This window comes from Marmota marmota, unplaced genomic scaffold (assembly GCF_001458135.2).
Source record: "Marmota marmota marmota unplaced genomic scaffold, marMar, whole genome shotgun sequence".
Lineage (NCBI taxonomy): Eukaryota > Metazoa > Chordata > Mammalia > Rodentia > Sciuridae > Marmota > Marmota marmota.
The window spans coordinates 2,433,330-2,454,654 of NW_026000057.1; the positions used below are offsets into that span (position 1 = coordinate 2,433,330).

Here is a 21,325-nt window from a genome sequence, read left to right on the forward strand (position 1 = left end):
TTACTCAATCTCTCTGACTGGTTTTCTCATCTATAAATGGGAATAATTACAGCCTACCTTGTGGGGTTGTGGTGAGGATTAGGTTAACATAAAGTGTTTAGAACAATGTCTGGTATACTTAATGAGTACTCAATAAATGTTAGTAATTGTTATTATTATGGTGGAAAGAAGTCTTGAAAGAGCATCTAAACTAGTTCTTGCTTTCAAAAGGTGAATATCCACATGATCAGCGATCATTTTCTCATTTCTGCAATCAAGAATGGAGGGCCATTTTCTTTTTAATGGTGCCTGCTTTATGGAAAAAAGTTAAGATGGACCCATGCTAAAATGTAAAAACAAACAAAAAAAATTCTTGAAAACATAAAAAGAAATACTACCATAGCTACTTTTTAATTTAAAAGGATAGTCAAAGCTCATTCATTAAATGGCACTTTTTTTTAAAAAAAAAGCAAACAAAAACACTTTGATGTACTTGTAGGTCAAGCATAAGAAGAAATGAAGTAGACAGAAGAGATAAGAGATGGAGAAGAGAAGATAGCGTTAGAGCAGGAAGCAGGAGTAAGGATAAGGAAGGAAGCCGGCAGGTGGGGAGGAAGGCTGAAGGTTTCTCGGGTATCCAGTGTGGATACCTGCTCTTCCTTCAAGACTCCACCTCAGTTATTCTGTGTCCAGTTTAATTGCTCCCATTTGCAGGAATGTGTGAGTCCTTCTGTTTGATCACTTTCCATTGCAGAAATAAATTTTTAGCACCAAGTATGTTTACTGAACATACATTATATATGTATATCTATCACATGTGTATATAAAATCATAATATTTTGTGTATTTATTTCTAAAGACAAGCAATTCTGTTCCCTTTAGACACTTGCCTTAATCACCATCATTGTCGTCATCATCATCGAACATTAGATAAGCTTTGAGATAATGTTTCTTTATCTTCTCTGATTCTTCTGCTTGCTCCACGTACCATTTCAAGTAGAGAGAAAACACACTTGGTGACTTTAAAATCAGGAAACGCTTTAAAAAACAAAACAAAAATAAATTAATGATGGGTGGTGTATTCTCTTCTCCTTATTTTTCACTGTTTGGTCCAATATCCATCAAGAGGATACACAGAGTGATGGGCGTTCAAGGATGGGTATTTGATGATGTCAGGGGACTGAAGTAATGGCCTTGCGTGGAGATTACACAGTGAAGCCCCACATTGATTACCTCATCTTATTACTGATGGAGACATTCGGGAGGACAAGATTGCAGAGCTTTTAAGCCTGTGTGGCTCCCAGGATCTGATGCTAAGAGCACACTAATTGTGATCGCCCAGAGGGACTGTGGGAAGGATAGTGGTGGCTTGGTGTTGCACAACCCGATTGCTTAGGTAAGGGCAGGACTTTCTGATAAGCTTGAATTTTCCTTCCTAGCCATTACAAAATGGCTCTCTCTTTACTATTTTCCTCTTCCTCAAATTGGGTTCAGTTTGCTGAGGTAGGCAAATTTTTATTCCTTGAACTACTGTCCCTCCAGCAGCTAGAATGATGAGTCACACATATGGTAGCTTGATAAATATTTTTGGATGAGTGAATGAATGCATAGATTCAACATAGCTAATCATCATTCCTAAGAGAATATGGTCCTCAGATCCATGTATGGATGTGATTTTGTGAGTTTGTGCTAAAAGAGTATTTAAAATTTTTTGAATGCTTTCTATATACACAGTCTCGAGTACATAAAAGACAAATTGAATGTGAGACCCATGGTTCTTGGATTCATATTTTTGTCACCTTAATGAACAATGAGATTGTTAGATGCAAGTAACCCAGGCAGTTAAAGCAAAGTGTTTGAGCGCTTTCAAAGCACCATTACTTCCTTTATTCTAAGAGATTAATACAATAACTACTAATTTCTGAAACGGTGTTCTTTCAAATAAAAGCAAATTATAAAACACTATTATTTACCACTACGCTCTACTCCTTTTTTTTTTTTTTTTTAAAGCGTGCCTTCTTATGCCCTTTCTTAGGACTTGGATGTTACAGAATGAGAGAGGAATACTACTAATGAGGGGGGATGGTGTGCTGGGATTGGTGGGCCCATCCAGGAGAACAGGGTAGGAAATGGCAGGAGGAGAGCCCCTTCCAGGCTTGTGAGCACCCTTTCCTGGGTGTGGAAGGGGATGGGGGCTAGATTCCAGCAGACTGGACCCAGGAGAGGAAGGGATTGATACCATAAGAAGTGATGGGAGGTTGGGGAGAAGGGGCAGATCTGATAAAGGCAATGGGGAAGTTGAAGAAAGAAGCCTCCATTATAACTTTACCATTTAATGGAGCGATCTCCTTTGAGTGGCATGGAGGGAGTGAACTGACACTGGACAAAGTTGAGAAGCCACTGTAACCCTGGCCCTTACTTGGGACTGGAGGGGGAAACACACCCCTGGTCATGGTAGTGTAAATGCTGTTTATTGATTTTAAAGTCTTCCCTCAACCTTTGAAATGAAAAAAAAAAAAAAGCACAGGAAATCGAGCTGGTTACAGGACAGAAAGTAAATGTTGTCCACTTTGACAATGTGAAAGTATAGGTACAGCAGATGAACTCAGGCAGCCTGAGGGCATGAGGGAAGATGGAGAGGATGAAATTCCAAGGAAGGAAGAAGATGAGCTCTAAGATTCATGCAGTAATCAGTGGCTTAAGTGTGTGGTTAGAACCCCCTTGGCTGAGGACTCTCGGAACTGGTGGTATTACTACATTGAAAGGGAGAGGATAAGTTCTCAAGATAGGGCTTTTATAATGTCCAAAAGTGATAGATCGTAGATGAATATACCATTTGGAAATAGGAGGTGTCCTTTTCTAGAGTACTTAGGATAGACTGAATCCAGCCCAGATGACAGACTTTAATGAAGGAACTATGATGCTGTGAGCTGGGGGTAGCTGAGTCTTGTTACCTTTATCCTCAGAGGTTAATGTAATACGACTAATGGAGCTGAGTGACAGAAAGAAATAATAACTGCCAGTTGAAAAACCTATACACAAGTCCATTGAGTGGGGGAATGATGGAAGAGCGGCCACCTGGGGGACGCTGTGCTCACAGATGCAGCAGCCACTGCTGTAAAGGGGGATCCGTCCACCACCCTCCTCACACAAAGGGCCAGGTTGGGAACAGGTAGGGTAAGGTGGAATGGGGAGGAGGTCAGCCAAGGATGACCAGCAGGGATGTGGGTGATCACCAAAAGAAACCCAAACCAGGGCAGGCTTCTCTTAGAGTAGAACTGGGGGTGGAGATGCCAGGGATGGGGGTTACTGCGTTTCCTGATAAGCATTTCTGGGAACTGATGTTTTAACCTCCTCTAGGGCATGAATTTGATAGAATGGATTAAGGTAAATATTTGCATTGAATGCCTAGTATTTCATCTAAAGTGTTACATGGGAACTGAATGGACAGTACTGAGAGTCCCTGCCCTCAAGTTGCTTATAGTCTGTTTGGGAAGATAAAATGCTAAACAAAACCAGCAGAAAGCACAATAAGTATGATTATAGGTTGTGATTGTGATTGACACTATAAGTTTCATAGCATACACCAAAAATTAATGCTGTGTATAAACTGAATTCTGCTAATTTTTACGGTATAATTAGTTGTTTGGGACTGGGAACAATTCTTTCCTGAGCCGCACAGTTTGCTGTATTTAACTGTGAATACACTGCTTACTGCAAATCAGATACGCAGATGGAACAGCTGCCCCTTCATTGTTTGGTTCTTGGTTACTCATTTTAATGAATAATTTGAACAGACTCCAAAACATTAAATTAAATGTATAAGCATGCTTTAAGAATTATATCATAATGTTGGTATATTTAAAACAGTGGTGATATCATTGTCTAAATATAGTAAGTTTGAAGAAATTGAATTATTTGAGCTGTTTTATCCTCTATAAATAATTTGGCAGTAAAACAGACAAGGGATAAAGATTAACCCAGAGGTCTGTATCCAAGTATAGAGAGCTGGGAAAATTCCCCCACCTCCTTCCTCCTGACACATGAACCATGGTAACTGGAGTAAATCCTTTGGGAGTCCTTGGTTGAAATTTGCTTTTCTTGTAGAGATGTGAGCAGTGACGGAGACTTGAGAAACGCATTACAAATACAGGAGTTTTCCTCTGTCTTCTTTCAGGTTTACTTTTGCTGAAGGGTTTGTTCAAAGGGAAAAGGTAAATGTACAACAGAAGATGGGTTTCAGCTGTCTTTGCTCTTGCCCACCTTTCATAGAATTCCTAATGGTCTTCAGAAGGATTCAGGTTTTGTCTTCTTATAGCCTGGGCATTTACTTATTAAAATAAACCCTGATTTTTGCCAACTCTTGTTTCCTCTGTGAAAAAGCAGGTGAGGGTTTCTTTTTTTTTTTTTTTAATTTTTTATTGTGGGTTGTTCAAAACGTTACAAATTTCTTGGCGTATCATATTTGACACTTTGATTCAAGTGGGTTATGAACTCCCACCTTCACCCCATACACAGATTGCAGAATCACATCAGTTACACATCCATTGATTTACAAATTGCCATCCTAGTGTCTGTTGTGCTCCGCTGCCTTTCCCATCCTCCACCCTCCCCCCTCCCCACCTCTCCCCTCCCCTCCCCTCCTCTCTCTCTACCCCCTCCACTGTATAACCCTGAGGGTCTCCTTCCATTACCATGCAATTTCCCTTCTCTCTCCCTTTCCCTCCCACCTCTCATCCCTGTTAAATGTTAATCTTCTTCTCCTGCTCTTCGTCCCTACTCTGTTCTTAGTTACTCTCCTTATATCAAAGAAGACATTTGGCATTTGTTTTTTAGGGATTGGCTAGCTTCACTTAGCATAATCTGCTCTAATGCCATCCATTTCCCTGTAAATTCTATGATTTTGTCATTTTTTAATGCAGAGTAATACTCCATTGTGTATAAATGCCACATTTTTTTTATCCATTCGTCTATTGAAGGGCATCTAGGTTGGTTCCACAGTCTTGCTATTGTGAATTGTGCTGCTATGAACATCGATGTAGCAGTGTCCCTGTAGCATGCTCTTTTTAGGTCTTTAGGGAATAGACCAAGAAGGGGAATAGCTGGGTCAAATGGTGGCTCCATTCCCAGCTTTCCAAGAAATCTCCATACTGCTTTCCAAATTGGCTGCACCAATTTGCAGTCCCACCAGCAATGTACAAGTGTACCCTTTTCCCCACATCCTCGCCAGCACTTGTTGTTGTTTGACTTCATAATGGCTGCCAATCTTACTGGAGTGAGATGGTATCTTAGGGTGGTTTTGATTTGCATTTCTCTGACAGCTAGAGATGGTGAGCATTTTTTCATGTACTTGTTGATTGACTGTATGTCCTCCTCTGAGAAGTGTCTGTTCAGGTCCTTGGCCCATTTGTTGATTGGGTTGTTTGTTCTCTTATTGTCTAATTTTTTGAGTTCTTTGTATACTCTGGATATTAGGGCTCTATCTGAAGTGTGAGGAGTAAAGATTTGTTCCCAGGGTGTAGGCTCCCTATTTACCTCTCTTATTGTTTCTTTTGCTGAGAAAAAACTTTTTAGTTTGAGTAAGTCCCATTTGTTGATTCTAGTTATTAACTTTTGTGCTATGGGTGTCCTATTGAGGAATTTGGAGCCCGACCCCACAGTATGTAGATCGTAGCCAACTTTTTCTTCTATCAGACGGCGTGTCTCTGATTTGATATCAAGCTCCTTGATCCATTTTGAATTAACTTTTGTGCATGGCGAGAGAAAGGGATTCAGTTTCATTTTGTTGCATATGGATTTCCAGTTTTCCCAGCACCATTTGTTGAAGATGCTATCCTTCCTCCATTGCATGCTTTTAGCCCCTTTATCAAATATAAGATAGTTGTAGTTTTGTGGATTGGTTTCTGTGTCCTCTATTCTGTACCATTGGTCCACCCGCCTGTTTTGGTACCAGTACCATGCTGTTTTTGTTACTATTGCTCTGTAGTATAGTTTGAAGTCTGGTATCGCTATACCGCCTGATTCACACTTCCTGCTTAGCATTGTTTTTGCTATTCTGGGTCTTTTATTTTTCCATATGAATTTCATGATTGCTTTCTCTATTTCTACAAGAAATGCCGTTGGGATTTTGATTGGCATTGCATTAAACCTATAGAGAACTTTTGGTAATATCGCCATTTTGATGATGTTAGTTCTGCCTATCCATGAACAGGGTATATTTTTCCATCTTCTAAGATCTTCTTCTATTTCTCTCTTTAGGGTTCTGTAGTTTTCATTGTATAAGTCTTTCACCTCTTTTGTTAGGTTGATTCCCAAGTATTTTATTTTTTTTGAAGATATTGTGAATGGAGTGGTTGTCCTCATTTCCATTTCAGAGGATTTGTCGCTGATATACAGGAATGCCTTTGATTTATGCGTGTTGATTTTATATCCTGCCACTTTGCTGAATTCATTTATTAGCTCTAATAGTTTCTTTGTAGAGCCTTTTGGGTCTGCTAGGTATAGAATCATATCATCTGCAAATAGTGATAATTTAAGTTCTTCTTTTCCTATTTTGATGCCTTTAATTTCTTTCGTCTGTCTAATTGCTCTGGCCAGTGTTTCGAGAACTATGTTGAACAGAAGTGGAGAGAGAGGGCATCCCTGTCTTGTTCCAGATTTTAGAGGGAATGCCTTCAGTTTTTCTCCATTCAGAATGATGCTAGCCTGAGGCTTAGCATAGATTGCTTTTACAATATTGAGGTATGTTCCTGTTATCCCTAGTTTTTCTAGAGTTTTGAACATAAAGGGATGCTGTACTTTGTCGAATGCTTTTTCCGCATCTATCGAGATGATCATATGGTTCTTATTTTTAAGTCTATTGATGTGGTGAATAACATTTATTGATTTCCGTATATTGAACCAGCCTTGCATCCCAGGGATGAATCCTACTTGATCATGGTGTACAATTTTTTTGATATGTTTTTGTATCCGATTCGCCAGAATTTTATTGAGGATTTTTGCATCTAGGTTCATTAGAGATATTGGTCTGTAGTTTTCTTTCTTTGAAGTGTCTTTGTCTGGTTTAGGTATCAGGGTGATGTTGGCCTCGTAGAATGAATTTGGAAGTTCTCCCTCTTTTTCTATTTCCTGAAGTAGCTTGAAAAGTATTGGTATTAGTTCCTCTTTAAAGGTTTTGTAAAACTCTGCTGTATACCCATCCGGTCCTGGGCTTTTCTTAGTTGGTAGTCTTTTGATGGTTTCTTCTATTTCCTCAATTGATATTGGTCTGTTTAGGTTGTCTATATCCTCCTGACTCAATCTGGGCAGATCATATGACTTAAGAAATTTATCTATGCCTTCACTATCTTCTAATTTATTGGAGTATAAGGATTCAAAATAGTTTTTGATTATCTTCTGTATTTCTGAAGTGTCTGTTGTGATATTGCCTTTTTCATCCCGTATGCTAGTAATTTGAGTTCTCTCTCTTCTTCTCTTCGCTAGCATCGCTAAGGGTCTGTCGATTTTGTTTATTTTTTCAAAGAACCAACTTTTAGTTTTGTCAATTTTTTCAATTGTTTCTTTTGTTTCGATTTCATTAATTTCAGCTCTGATTTTCATTATTTCTTGCCTTCTACTTCTTTTGCTGTTGTTTTGCTCTTCTTTTTCAAGGATTTTGAGATGAAGTATGAGATCATTTATTTGTTGGTTTTTTCTTTTTTTAAGGAATGAACTCCAAGCAATGAATTTTCCTCTTAGAACTGCTTTCAATGTGTCCCATAGATTCCGATATGTTGTGTCTGTGTTTTCATTTATCTCTAAGAATTTTTTAATTTCCTCCTTGATGTCTTCTATAACCCATTGATCATTCAGTAACCTATTGTTCATTCTCCAAGTGATGTATGCTTTTTCCTTCCTTCTTTTATCGTTGATTTTCAGTTTCATTCCATTATGATCAGATAAGATGCATGGTATTATCTCTACTCCTTTATATTGTCTAAGAGTTGCCCTGTGACATAATATATGATCTATTTTTGAGAAGGATCCATGTGCTGCTGAGAAAAAAGTGTAACTGCTTGATGTTGGGTGGTATACTCTATATATGTCAATTAGGTCTAGGTTATTAATAGTGTTATTGAGTTCTATAGTTTCCTTATTCAACTTTTGTTTGGAAGATCTGTCCAGTGGCGAGAGAGGTGTGTTGAAGTCTCCCATGATTATGGTATGGTGGTCTATTAGACTCTTGAACTTGAGAAGAGTTTGTTTGACGAACATAGCTGCACCATTGTTTGGGGCATAAATATTTATGATTGTTATGTCTTGTTGGTGTATGGTTCCCTTAAGCAGTATGTAGTGTCCCTCTTTATCCCTTTTGATTAACTTTGGCTTGAAATCTATTTTATTTGATATGAGTATGGACACTCCTGCTTGTTTCCGAAGTCCATATGAGTGATATGATTTTTCCCAACCTTTCACCTTCAGCCTATGTATGTCTTTTCCTATCAAATGCGTCTCCTGTAGGCAGCATATTGTTGGGTCTTGTTTTGTGATCCATTCTACTAGCCTGTGTCTCTTAATTGGTGAGTTTAAGCCATTAACATTTAGGGTTATTATTGAGATATGGGTTGTTCTTCCAGCCATATTTGTTTATTTCTGTTACTAAACATGGTTTGTTTTCCTCTTTGATTATTTCCCCCCCCTTTACTGTCCTACCTCCCACTGTTGGTTTTCATTGTTATTTTCCATTTCCTCTTCCTGTAATGCTTTGGCGAGGATGTTTTGAAGAGATGGTTTTCTAGCTGCGAATTCTTTAAACTTTTGTTTATCGTGGAAGGTTTTAATTTCATCTTCCATCCTGAAGCTTAATTTCGCTGGATACACAATTCTTGGTTGGAACCCATTTTCTTTCAGTGTTTGAAATATGTTATTCCAGGATCTTCTAGCTTTCAGAGTCTGTGTTGAAAGATCAGCTGTTATCCTGATTGGCTTACCCCTAAATGTAATCTGCTTCCTTTCTCTTGTAGCTTTTAAAATTCTCTCCTTATTCTGTATGTTGGGCATCTTCATTATAATGTGTCTAGGTGTGGATCTCTTATGATTTTGCACATTCGGCGTCCTGTAGGCTTCTAGGATTTGGGATTCTGTCTCATTCTTCAAGTCTGGGAAGTTTTCTCGTATTATTTCATTGAATAGACTGCTCATTCCTTTGGTTTGGAGCTCTGTACCTTCCTGTATCCCAATGACTCTTAAGTTTGGTCTCTTAATGTTATCCCATATTTCTTGGATGTTCTGCTCATGGTTTCTTAACAGTCTTGCTGAGCTGTCTATGTTCTTTTCCAGTTGAAATACTTTGTCTTCATTGTCTGATGTTCTATCTTCTAAGTGTTCTACTCTGCTGGTAGTATTCTCCATTGAGTTTTTAAGTTGGTTTATTGCTTCCTGCATTTCTAGGATTTCTGTTTGTTTGTTTTTTATAACCTCTATCTCCCTGTATAGTTGATCCTTTGCTTCCTGGATTTGTTTGCGTAATTCATTGTCGAAGTGATCTTTCATTGTCTGATTTTGCTGTTTAATGTCTTCCTTGATACTCCAGATCATCTGAAGCATGTATATCCTGAATTCTTTATCTGACATTCCATCTGCTGCAGCTGTTACCTCTTCTAAAGTTGCGTTGACCTGCATTGCTTGTGGTCCTTTCTTTCCTTGTCTTTTCATACTGCTTGCGTATCTTTCCTGCAGGTGCGGGCGGCGGCTCTGCTCTCTCCTTATTCCAATTGGGGTGTCGTGGCTACCACGCCGGCAGGTCACTGGGCCTGTTCTGGGAGCTGGCGGCGGCTCTGTTCTGCCCCTACTCCAATTGGGGTGACGAGTGTACCACGCCGGCAGGCCACCGGGCCTGATCCGCCAGTCGGTTGCAGGTTTGCCTACCCTGCAGACGCGGGCGGCGGTTCTACTCTGCCCCTACTCCAAATGGGGTGTCGTGACTACCCCGCCTGCAGGACGCTGGGCCTGTTCCTGGCACGGGCGGCGACTCTGCTCTGCCACTACTCCAATTAGGGTGGTGTTTGTACCACGCCGGCAGGCTCCTGGGCCTGATCCGCCGGTCTGTTGTAGGTCTGCCTACCTTGGAGGCGCGGGCGGCGGATCTGCCCTGCCCCTCCTACCACGCCTGCGGACCCCTGGGTCTGATCTGCAGTTTGATCACTGGTCTGCTCACCCTGCGGGCACGGGTGGCGGTTCCGCTCCGCCCCCACTCCAATTGGGGTCACGTGACCACCACACCGGCAGGGCCTGATCCGGGCGTGGGAGAAGGATCTGCTCTGCCCCTACTCCAGTTGGGGTGACATGTGTACCACACTGGCAGGCCACTGGGCCTGACCCGCCCGGCTGTCACAGGTCTGTTTACCTTGCAAGCGCGAACGGCGGCTCTGCCCTGCCCCTCCTACCACGCCCATGTACCACTGGGTCGCGGGTCTGCCCACCTTGCGGGTGCGAGTGGTGGCTCCGCTCCGCCTCCTCTCCAATTGGGGCCACACGGTCACCACGCTGGCGAGCCGCTGGGCCTGCTCCGGGCGCTGGCAGCGGCCCGGCTTCTCCCCTCTGGCTCAACGACAAATTGAGGAGACTCGGGTGTCTGTGCCTCACCCCCCCTACCAGGAGACCAACTGCTTATGTCACCGCTGGTATTGATGAAGTTCTCTCCTCCGCCGCTTTCTGATGACATCAGATCTCTGCCATGTTGGTATCCTATGCGAATGGCAGCATTTCGTTCCCCTTGCCGGGCAACCAAAGCAACGGGTGAGTCCTGACCGGCCCTCAGCAGGACCCGTACGGAGAAGCAGTTTCCGCGGGCTCCTAGCCCCGGTCTAGGGAAGTTCCGGGAGCCGGAACTCGGCCGCTCCGTGCTCGGTGTAAGCTCCTATAAGTGTAAGCTCCAAGAAGCAGTCCCCGCGGGCTCAGTTCCGGGAGCCGGAATTCGGCTGCTTAGTGCTTGTTGTATGCTCTGATAGGAGCAGGGTCCAAGAAGCAGCCTCCGCAGGCTCCGTGGGACGGTTCCGGGAGCCGGAACTCGGCCGCCCCGCGCTCGGTGTTCGCTCCGATAAGCTCAGGTTCTAAGAAGCACCCAGGCGCTGAACCCTAGCAGTCTGTCTGCAAGCCGCAGGTGAATTGCAGCCTGAAATTACCTGATCTATGGCTGAATGAGCTGCGGTCAGTCTAAAACAGGGAAGGTGACGTCAGTTTACCATCATGGTGGCTGCTGGCCTCCTCTGTGGTCTGACCGGTGTGGAGAACCGAGATGGACCGCTTCCTTTCCCCCGTCTCGAACCCAGAATTCAGCCCTGAGTAAGGTGCTTGCACGGCTGGCAGAAACTGCAGCGCTGTAACCCTGCGTCTCTATCCCAGCGCGCGCTGCAGACTCTAGCCGCGGGGCGATTTGCTGAATAAGCCGTGTTACCCTCCGTGCGACAAACCTCTCGCGTTTGAGTCCCCGTAGCAGATCCTCATGCGATGGAAATCCTTCCTCCAGGTTCCGGAGCACCCCACTATTGCTGGAAATTCCTAACAAGATATCCTTTAGCCGTCCTGACTTGTCATACTCCCACACAGTGAAGCAGCACACGGGGGTAATGCACTCCCCTCGCTGCCATCTTCCCGTCTCCCAGGTGAGGGTTTCTTAAGCCCATACTACATACATGTAAAGTGTAGTCATAAATTCCTGGAAGCTGGTCGTTTTTAGAGCTCACCAAAGTTATTATTTTGTTGCACTGCAACAAGGGGTGTTAAAATGGTAATTAAATAAGGGCAGTTAATTTTAGTGACTTTATTCATTCCAGGTATTATGTGTATGGATTGTCTCATGTAATTCTGCGGTTCTAAGAAACAGAATTCCTACTAATGCAAGAGTTTTATGTGTTCTTAAACATGAGCGGAAACCCAGAATTACCTCTAGAGACTATTTTCTTTATGATAATCTTGAGTAATTATGCATTCTGGTTGCTTTAGGAATTAAGAAGCAGAGCCACTGAATGAATTCAATAAGGCCAGAAACTGTGTTCAGTACTTGTGTCTCCCCTTCAGGGACCATTTTCTGATGTTTTGATTAGGTGTGTGTGCCATTTGTATAAACCTGGCTGACAGACAGTCTTGCAAATGTATCACTAGTCACAGGGGGCGGAGTCCCCTGATGGGTTGTTTACATAAGTCAGTAGTAGTGCCTTACAAGAACTGTGAAGGTGGATGGGAAACTCTAGTATAAAATGAGCCCCCAGTGTAGAGGTGAGTCTGGCTGATGTGATGATGAGATCATAGCAAAGCCCACACCCCGCTCTAGACAGAAAGATCCCCGTGGAGATAAGCGTGCTTTCCGAGAGGAGTCACACTGCCACGCCTGTCATCTCCGAACCACTGTCTGTGTTTTGCTTTACCTGTTCCTTGACGTCCTATGGAAATGAGTCCTTAGATTCTCAGAGCTGTCTTTACGTAAATCATTTTAGTTATTCATGTCTAGGATGTCTGAAAACCAAAAATAAAGGGGTCAGACTACATTACCGTAGACACCAGGAACTTGTGAATTATTTGTCTTATATGTCAAATCTGGAGACGTCAGCTTTTCCTTAAAAGACAGCGATCAAAAGTCCAAAGGTGCATAAGGAAATAGTTTACCTACCTACATTAATACAAAGTTTTGTGTTGAGGTGGAAGGTGTTGAATAGGAATTGACAAGTTACCTTTCTATTCTTGAATGGCTGGTTTGTAAAAATTGAGAATAACATCTGTGTGCTTTGTTTTATTTTCTTCTGCTGTATTTTCATTTGTTTTTTTTTTTTCAGATTTTCTCAATGCTTCCTTTTTAAGCTTTCCCTGCTCGTAAACTCTCCACCAGGGGGCAGACAAAAGAACAGAGAAGAAAGGGAACCCTCATCAGCCCACTGCCTTCACTGTGCCTTTAAGCCACATTTCCTGCTCCTCTTGGAAACTGTGGGGGAAAGTTTTACCACTTAGTTGTGTTTCATAAAAAGCATCTAAAGTGGTTTCTAGTTTGCTTCTCTTCTGCCTTTAAAATGTACACACATTTATAAAAGTTCAGTGGCAGTTCTTCAATTCCTTATCATAGTACTTCTTTTGCTGTTCTGGTATGCCCGACACGAAACCATAAGGAACACTTAGTGGTTCTTTACTGATGGCTACAAGGATTGGCCCTCTCATGTTCATTTTGCACAGTGCACCAAGACCTGCATTCATTCATTCATTTGCTCATGCACTCTCGAGTCTCTGCCTTTGGTCTGGTGTTGTATGTGCCAGAATGGAGCAGTGATGGGGAAGACCCCAGGAGGTCAAGTGTACTCACAGGGTCGGCTCTGGATGCCACCCGGTGAGAAGAGTAGGCCCCGAGAGGAAGCAAGGGATTCTCCACATCTACAGTGCTGGGTACTTTTTATTTCTGCTTATTCCTTTCAAGCTGCTTATAAGTATTAGGATGCCGTTGTGGAGGTGGTTTGGGGGCTTCAGTTGTGAGAGAATAAATAAGCCCTTCCCCTTCCTCTGTGCTGTCATGTCTAGGTGGCTAGCTAAAGGTGGTTTTTTTTTTTGTGTGTGTGTGTGTGTGTGTGTGTGTGCGTATGTGTATAAAAAGGAGGATCTTTTTTTCTGGGGAAATTGGATTCTGTATGTATACACTGTATGCATGTGTGGAAATATGACACTGGAACCAAATAATATGAATAATTAATAGATGTTAATATAAAAATGTTTAGAGATCTTTTTCTGGATTAAATTCATCTATTAGATTTAATAAGTCATTCTAAACATTATGAGATTGCAATTATTAATGAACAAAGTCACAGCTTTTTAGTCTAGAGGATTATATGTAATTTGCTTTAGTCATTATTTGCCTAGATCATCAACTGCATGCTATACTAAATTAGGCAAGGCCTAACAGGACATGAAAAATGCCCTCTCAAAAGAGAGTTATAATTAAACCCCTAATTGCTAGAGTATATCTGGGATGCTCCACTAAGAAAGACTATGGTAAATAACTAGGTTGGGTTTTTACAATCATAAAATACATTTTGTTCATTGGGATTCAGAAAGCACTTAAGTGAAGGCTTCCCCTTTCCTGTCAGGCCTTGGGAAAAGTTGCAACAAGTGAAAAATTAAACTACTTAAACCTGCCTCAGAAAGTTAAAAGTGTGGCTCTTGAAACCAAATTTAAAGATGCATTTGTTTTCAAAAACTAGTGGAGGGGCTGCGATTGTGGCTCAGCGGTAGAGTGTGAGACACTGCATTTGATCCTCGGCACCACATAAAAATAAATAAATAAGATAAAGGTATTGTGTCTATCTATTTTTTAAAAAAAATGGCTAATAAATAAATAAATAGCTGAACCTATAATCCTAGCTACTTCAGAGGTTGAGGCAGGAGGATGATAGGTTTGAAGCCAACCCCGGGAAAAAAAGTGATACTATGTCCAAAATTAAAAAAAAAAAAGGGCTACTTAAAAGAATGTGAATAAAAATTAGATAATAATATGGAAAATACATCTATTGGTAGTGATGGAATTATATGTAATTTCCCTCTAACTTTTCAGTTGATTTTGTTGTTGCAAATAGTTTATTCAAAATAAACTACCTATACTACTAATCCAGTTTTACTCTGGAGAATACTTCTCTTCGCTATTGGACAACCTTCAGAAATACACATTCTACCCCAATACTTGAAGAAGCCCAGACATTTAAAGTTGATTGCATACAAATACAGGGCTAAGCTTGTTGGTACAGGTTTTTCTTCTCTGATTTTTTTAAACAGCTGCTAAACTTAAAAAGGAGTTCTTAAAACTAAAGACAGGATAAAATTTCAACCAATCCTATCTAAAAGTTAATATCAAAGTATAATTTATAGAGACCAAATAGTCTCCCCCCCCACACACACACTAATAAAGTACTCCTTGGAATCCTTAATGGTCGGTCTTAACACAGCTGCTCTGGGCCATCCCTGTTGACGACAGCATCATGGTTTTTATTTGGAATATTTTCCTGTGTTTGATTTGGAACATCTCACTTTTCAGGAACAAGACAAGAATTAGAACTGTTGTGTAGAGCATGCCTGTGCTCATGGACCAGGTGGGATGGGGGACTGGGGCTGGTGTGTCTGCGTTCCAGATGACTTCCTATCTGCCTTCATCTATTGCACAGTATCTGCTGTCTCAGGAATGAGGAAGGGAGAAGGGAACACTGGATTAGCAAATGGATGTATTGAGTGGAAAACTACAGGCAGGATGTCCCCTTCAGAACTTCATGAAGGTCAGGTCCCACCGGTGACAGAGTTTGGGGTTTGTGGTCCTCAGAAGCCTCTAATTAAGTGGGGGAGAAATACCATCTTTTTCCTTTCCTGCTTGCCTTCCTGGTCCCAAACCCACCCCTCCTCTGCTCTAGTCAAACACCAGCAGTTCTTAATAAAGTAAGGTACTGAAATGTGAGTTTGTGCAGTGCAATGTGGGATGGTCCTGACGACACCTCTGAACACACAGAGCCAATCCTGGCCCTCCAAACTAGGTTTATATTTAGAAAACAGTGTGGATCCTGTCTTTTTAAAATGCTGTAAACATGTTTATGTGGTCATTTTTAGCTTTTACAGACTTTAGTGAACTTCCAGGTTGGCAAGTCAGCACAGTTGGTTGTCATCTATGTCTCAGATGCCAGAACTTTGTGAATGGCCCTGATTGTCTCCCAGGGTTTCTGACACTTCGGAGCCGAGGAGGGCAGAGGTCATCTTGTGTCAGCGGTGTGTGGTGTAATATATATTAGTGATTATTTTTTTAAATAAACTGGGCAACAGTTTTGCCTTGAGTTAAAGGTGAGTTGCCTGTGCCAAATGGCACTGGTAATCTTCTGGCCCTGCTCTCTTTGCCCAACATTTTCTCCTGGTGCTCAAGCTGTGAAAAACACACACACACACACACACACACACACACACACCCCACACACATCCTTACTCACTGTTATTTTCAGTCCATTGTATCTACTTCCTGCTGGCCAAAGGTTATGAAGCTTGTGGGGTATGGAGGGACATGGAATGTTGACAGGAAAAAAACTGGGCTCATTTTAGTGCCGACCCACCGTGTAATGGGTAAGCTAAGCTCATGGTCTTTTGAAAACAGAGGTAAACAAACGGTCAACAGCTTTCCTTGTATGGTGCAGTCATCATCTGCCATGTTGTACAATGAAGACTCATTTTCCCCAAGATTCATGTTTGATGAAAGATGACACCTCCACTTTCAGGTGGCATCATCTCGGCACCAAGGCTGATCCTCCCACGTTCCTAGCAGAGATCTTGACTTGTCTGTGGAGCAACTTTCTACTTAGTTTGCTTCCTCTTTGGAAGAGGTTATTCATCTTGCATGTCGGACTCCATGTACTTTAGCCAGTCACTCCGGGATACATAATTCATCCCTTTGGAGATGAATTCTTCCCAGGGAAACTTTTCATTGCCACAACTTTGTCCTAGAAGGTTTAGACCAAGTTCTAGTATTCAGGAAAGCATGATCCTATGCATTATTCTGGTTTATTACATAGCAATGTAATTATAGAAGTTTAAAATTTGTTTTAGAGACACTTCAGTGCTTTTCTTCTGTTTCCTAGTGTGAAAGTGTTGTTTTTGAGCCGTGATCCAAATCTTAATACTGTAATATTCAGTGAGAAACTTAGACAATGGGAATGTTTTCGGGTTTTGCTGGAAACTGAAAAAACACTAGTTCTATCTCAGGAATTATTATTTTGGATTGATAGAACAAGAAAAAGAACTTAGAAATCTGCTTTTTGTTATAGAAGATAAAATCTGATTTTAAAAAATCAAAATGGCTATTGGTGTCGTGATTTTTTTTTTTTAATATTTATTTTTCAGTTTTCGGCGGACACAACATCTTTGTTTGTATGTGGTGCTGAGGATAGAACCCGGGCCGCACGCATGCCAGGCGAGCACACTACCGCTTGAGCCACATCCACAGCCCCTGGTGTCGTGATTTTTTTAAAACACTAAGTTATTTAAGCAACGATGTTCTTTTCCAAATACTGATAATAGTGACATGCAGGGGGGTGCATTTGTGGGGTAGAAGATGTTCGTGGAACACAGTAAAATCAGGAAATGGGTTCTCAGGCGCAGTGCTTACACTAGCATTACACAGTGGAACGACTCCTTGTGGGTTTTTTTGTTGTTGTTGTTGTTGTTTTAATTTAGAGCTACACCTGCTTCAGCAATTGTTGTTGCCTCTTCCTTAAGTTAAAGAAATGTCCCTGAAAACCGCAATCTCCATTAGACAGCTCTTAGCACCATATGGCTGAACTGAAGCAAATACATTAAAACCAGTTCCTTACTTGTGCCAGTCCCTTCTCCAGGTCTCTCTAACCAGTGGCCAATGGCTCCTGTGATGGTCAGCACAACCCACCGCAACCAGCACTGCTCTGAAACTGCACCTAGAATTTGTATCTGTGCAGAAAAATGTGAGGCCTTGAATTGGAAATGTGGTATCAATTTCTATCACATAAAACAGTAACATTTAAGTTGAGTTCTTACCAAGTATGTGGGTCTTCTCATGATTCTGCAGGTACTGTCTGAAGCTGTGGGCATCTAACATTACCATATTGGCACGGTGCCAGCTCTGGGGTTCATATTAATTTGTCCCTTAAGTTGGTTTCACTTTTTGTTTACGGATCCTGGAGGAGGCAAAGAGTTGATGGAGGTTGTGGCTCAACTCTTAAAATAATCAGAAGGCCATTTATATCATTTCACCAAATGATCGTCCATTACACAGGAAGATCTGGCATCAGGAATTTGTTTATTCAGGTAACATTTATCACATGTCCATTTGCTGCCACATCCTTTAAGAGGAATAAGACAGGGTCTTGGGAGAAGAAAGCAGCTATCTGAGGACTGCCTGGTGTGCAGGAGGAGAGTAACATGATGGTGATATGCACAAGGTGCTGGGGACACACTGGTGTAGTCAGCTTGACCTGACCCAGGTGACCGGAGAGCCAGAATAGGCAAAAAGGAAGGTGTTCCTTCACACCAGATTCTACTTTCTGCAAACGGAAAAATGAATGCCTTGTATGATATCTTGGTATTGTGGAAATTTTGCAAACCATGAGAGAAAAGACATCTTTCAAACGCTATGCCACGTTAATGGTTGTGCAAGACTCCTCTGTGGGAATGTGTCATAATTTATTTACTCTGTTTCCTACTGCCACCAACCATCCTGGTTCACCCAGGAGGGGGATGGAGAGGTTGTCCCTAGGATATGGGTTCTAAACCTGGGCCGTCCTAGGAAAACAGGGATAGTTGGTTACCCTGTCTTCAGTTGCATATTTAGACTCTTTCAGATATTTACAAATAGATAACATTCTGGGATATTTTGGTGCCTAATATTTAGCTTTATTTTGTGCTATTCCATAGAAGAGGTACCTGGAAATGCAGTTAATGGCTCAGTACTCTGGGCATGTCTGGAGCTCATGGTGACATGTGGCTCTTTACTGTACTTTTGCTGTATTAGGCTAGGTTGGGAGGACTCTTTCTGGACCTCTACACCATCTTGGCCTTCACAGGTTCATAGGGAGACACATTATAGAAGGCACATCCAGGTACATTCTCATTCTTTACTAGCTGTGGCTCTCTTTCCAAATTTCAGCTGGCCAGATGACATAAACTCCACCTACCTTATGTCTAGGCCAGAGTCAGAAGCCCCTTTCCAAAGGTGGAGTGGATACCATGACACCACTTTCCAATGCCCATATCTTCACCGGAGCTCACCCACTCTTGGTGCACATGGAGGGTTAGGCCTGATGAACCCAAGGTAAGCTGGCTTTCTTCCTAATACATGCTGAGCTCCTACTGTCATCCCGGGCCTCATCCAGCTCACACAGAAGGTGGCATGCTTACCTTGGATCACCTCTCAGCCAGACTCTTGTTTCTCTTCAACCTCCTCCTGGTCAAGGTAAGGAAACCTGGAAAACCCCACAATCAGAATGTGGACACAGCCCCGAAGTGGGGACTGTGTCGAGAAAAGTAAAATATTAGGACAAGCAGAAATCCACGGGTCCTACCCCACAGCGATATATAGGGAGTTAATGCCACAGGGGATCCCTTTCCTGTGTAATGTTGGTACCTCAGTTTCCCTGGTGGGGGTCCAAGGCAGACCAGCCTCACACCAAACTGTTGTTGGTAGAAAGGAGAATTGAAGTGAAATCCTGGCCAGGCATTCTTAACCTGTGCTGCGGCAGTCCTTGGGACCCCTGAAATGTGCACTGTTTCTATGACCCTTTCTCTAGGAAAAGCTTCTGCAGCTGTTTTTCAGATTCTCAGAGCAGTCCCCGCCTCAGTAAAGATTTAAGAACCGTTTCTATATATGGAATACTCAGGAGCTTTTGTGATTGCTTTTTCTGTTTGTTGTATATAGAACTTGTACCTAGGCCTTGAGGTAGGCATCAATTTAGCAGTGATGACAAGTAAATTATATGCACCCTTACTGAACATTTACAGTTCCCTGAATTTCTTACCTGGCTCCTGTACTATCCCAGTTAAATTTGGTTTGGTTTTTCTGGATTTTTTTTTTTTTTCTGGCTCTTTTAAAATTGTTTTGTTTCCAGCTAATTTGTTTTTGCCCAGGCAATGTATGTTGACTCTAATATTTAAAAAGTTGATGGAGTAGTGGAGGCCTGGATCTAGGCATTGTTCTACAGTATTTTCAGTGCATTCTTTTGTTTATATTACTAAGCTAAAGTTAGCACAGATAGCACAAGGCTAGAAAATGGTGACAATAGTTTGAAAACAGGAAATTTTAGGCTTGTGTGTGTTTGGGACAGATGATCATAATGATAGAGTCGGTGGAGTGGAAACTTCCAGCCAGCCTGTTTTTTCCTTATTTTGCTCCATTAGAAAAGATAGTGCTTCCTGGAAAACAACCCGAGCACATGGTTCTCTTTTGTCTCTGCTTCATGGTTAATTTGTTTTTCTTTATTTTATTTACCCTAGTGGGATGATTATAGAATTCTAATATTTTTAATAAGTACAGTAATTCCCAAGGTGCTTGTTTTAGATATTGAAATATCTGAATACGTGACCATGAACCAACGTGGCTTTTAAAGAAAAGTAAAACAAAGTGAATATTCTAACCACCGGACTTACGGGAGGAGAAGAAATGTGTTCTCCTGTTTTCAGTGATCCCAGTTTTCCTTATTTGTTTGTTTTTAACCCTCCAAGTCCCATCTTTAAAACAAAGTCATTATATTTTATTTGTCTAAGCCATTTCCTGACTAAGACTCATTCCAGATGTATCCTGGAATTCTATATTTAAAAGAAAGGTTCAATCCGCTAGTTGCAGAAGGATAGGATAGCAAGATGACACTTCCATGCATACATAAACTTTTGCATTTCAGTTTTTTTGTGTACATCATTGCCAGATTTTAAAAAGTTACTCAAATTTCTTTCTTAGAGCCATTTTAGGCATAGACTTTTAAAACATGTAATTTTTTTTAAAATTATAAAATAGTAAGTGGAAGCTTCTTGGAAAAATTATCAGACTAAGTATATAAAATAAAAAATGTGAAATTCGTCTGGCCCTCCCATCCCTTTTAAGTAGAATTATCACAGTCAACAATTTGGTATGTATCTCTTCAGACCTGTTTTCTAAATATGGTTTGTTGTGTGTGTAATGCACAATTATTTCAGACAACTGGAGTTATACTGCTGTACAGTTCTAAAACTTGCTGTTTTCATTTACCAATTATCTTGTGGACATTTTTACATAAAGATCCATTTCACTTTTAGCTGTTTTGCGTAGATTTATTGCACAGTCTTCTCATTATCCTTCATATGAAATTTACATTGAAACCTGTATTATAAAAAATAGCATTTGGGGACTGAGGACGGAGCTCACTGTCCAGTGTGTGCAAGGCCCTGGGTTCAGCTCCCAGCACTGAAAATATATCTACATCTATATCTACCTATTTATCTGATATTTTCATCTTGTAAGACACATCTCTACCTTTGACATTTTACAGATTTTTGAGATTATACATAAATTTGAATTCTGCCGAATAACTCACAGTTAAAAGTCTCACTTCTTCCGATAGAAGTTGAAGTTTCTTTCAAGAGATTTTAAGTAGCAAGGCTCAGTGGTACACACATATAATCCCAGCTACTTGGAAGACTGAGGCAGGGTGATCCCAAGTTCATGGCCAGCCTCAACAACTTAATAATGAGAGTTATCTCAAAATAAAAAATAAAAAGGGCTAGGGTTGGAGCTGAGTGGTCAAGTGCTTGTTTAGCATGTGCAAGGCCTTGGGTTTGATCCTGGTACTGCCAAAAAAAAAAAAAAAAA

At 41.4% G+C, this 21,325-nt stretch overlaps 1 protein-coding gene and 1 long non-coding RNA gene across 9 annotated transcripts in view; both read left to right on the plus strand.

Moving 5' to 3' along the window:
- The window catches only part of Gab1 (GRB2 associated binding protein 1), a 128,680-nt gene that overhangs the window by 52,838 nt on the left and 54,517 nt on the right, over positions 1-21,325 (plus strand). The window lies entirely within an intron of this gene.
- On the plus strand, positions 2-15,975 carry LOC125619752. Its single transcript, XR_007351335.1, has 2 exons — positions 2-4,365; positions 11,622-15,975. It is a non-coding gene; the product is annotated as an uncharacterized LOC125619752 (long non-coding RNA).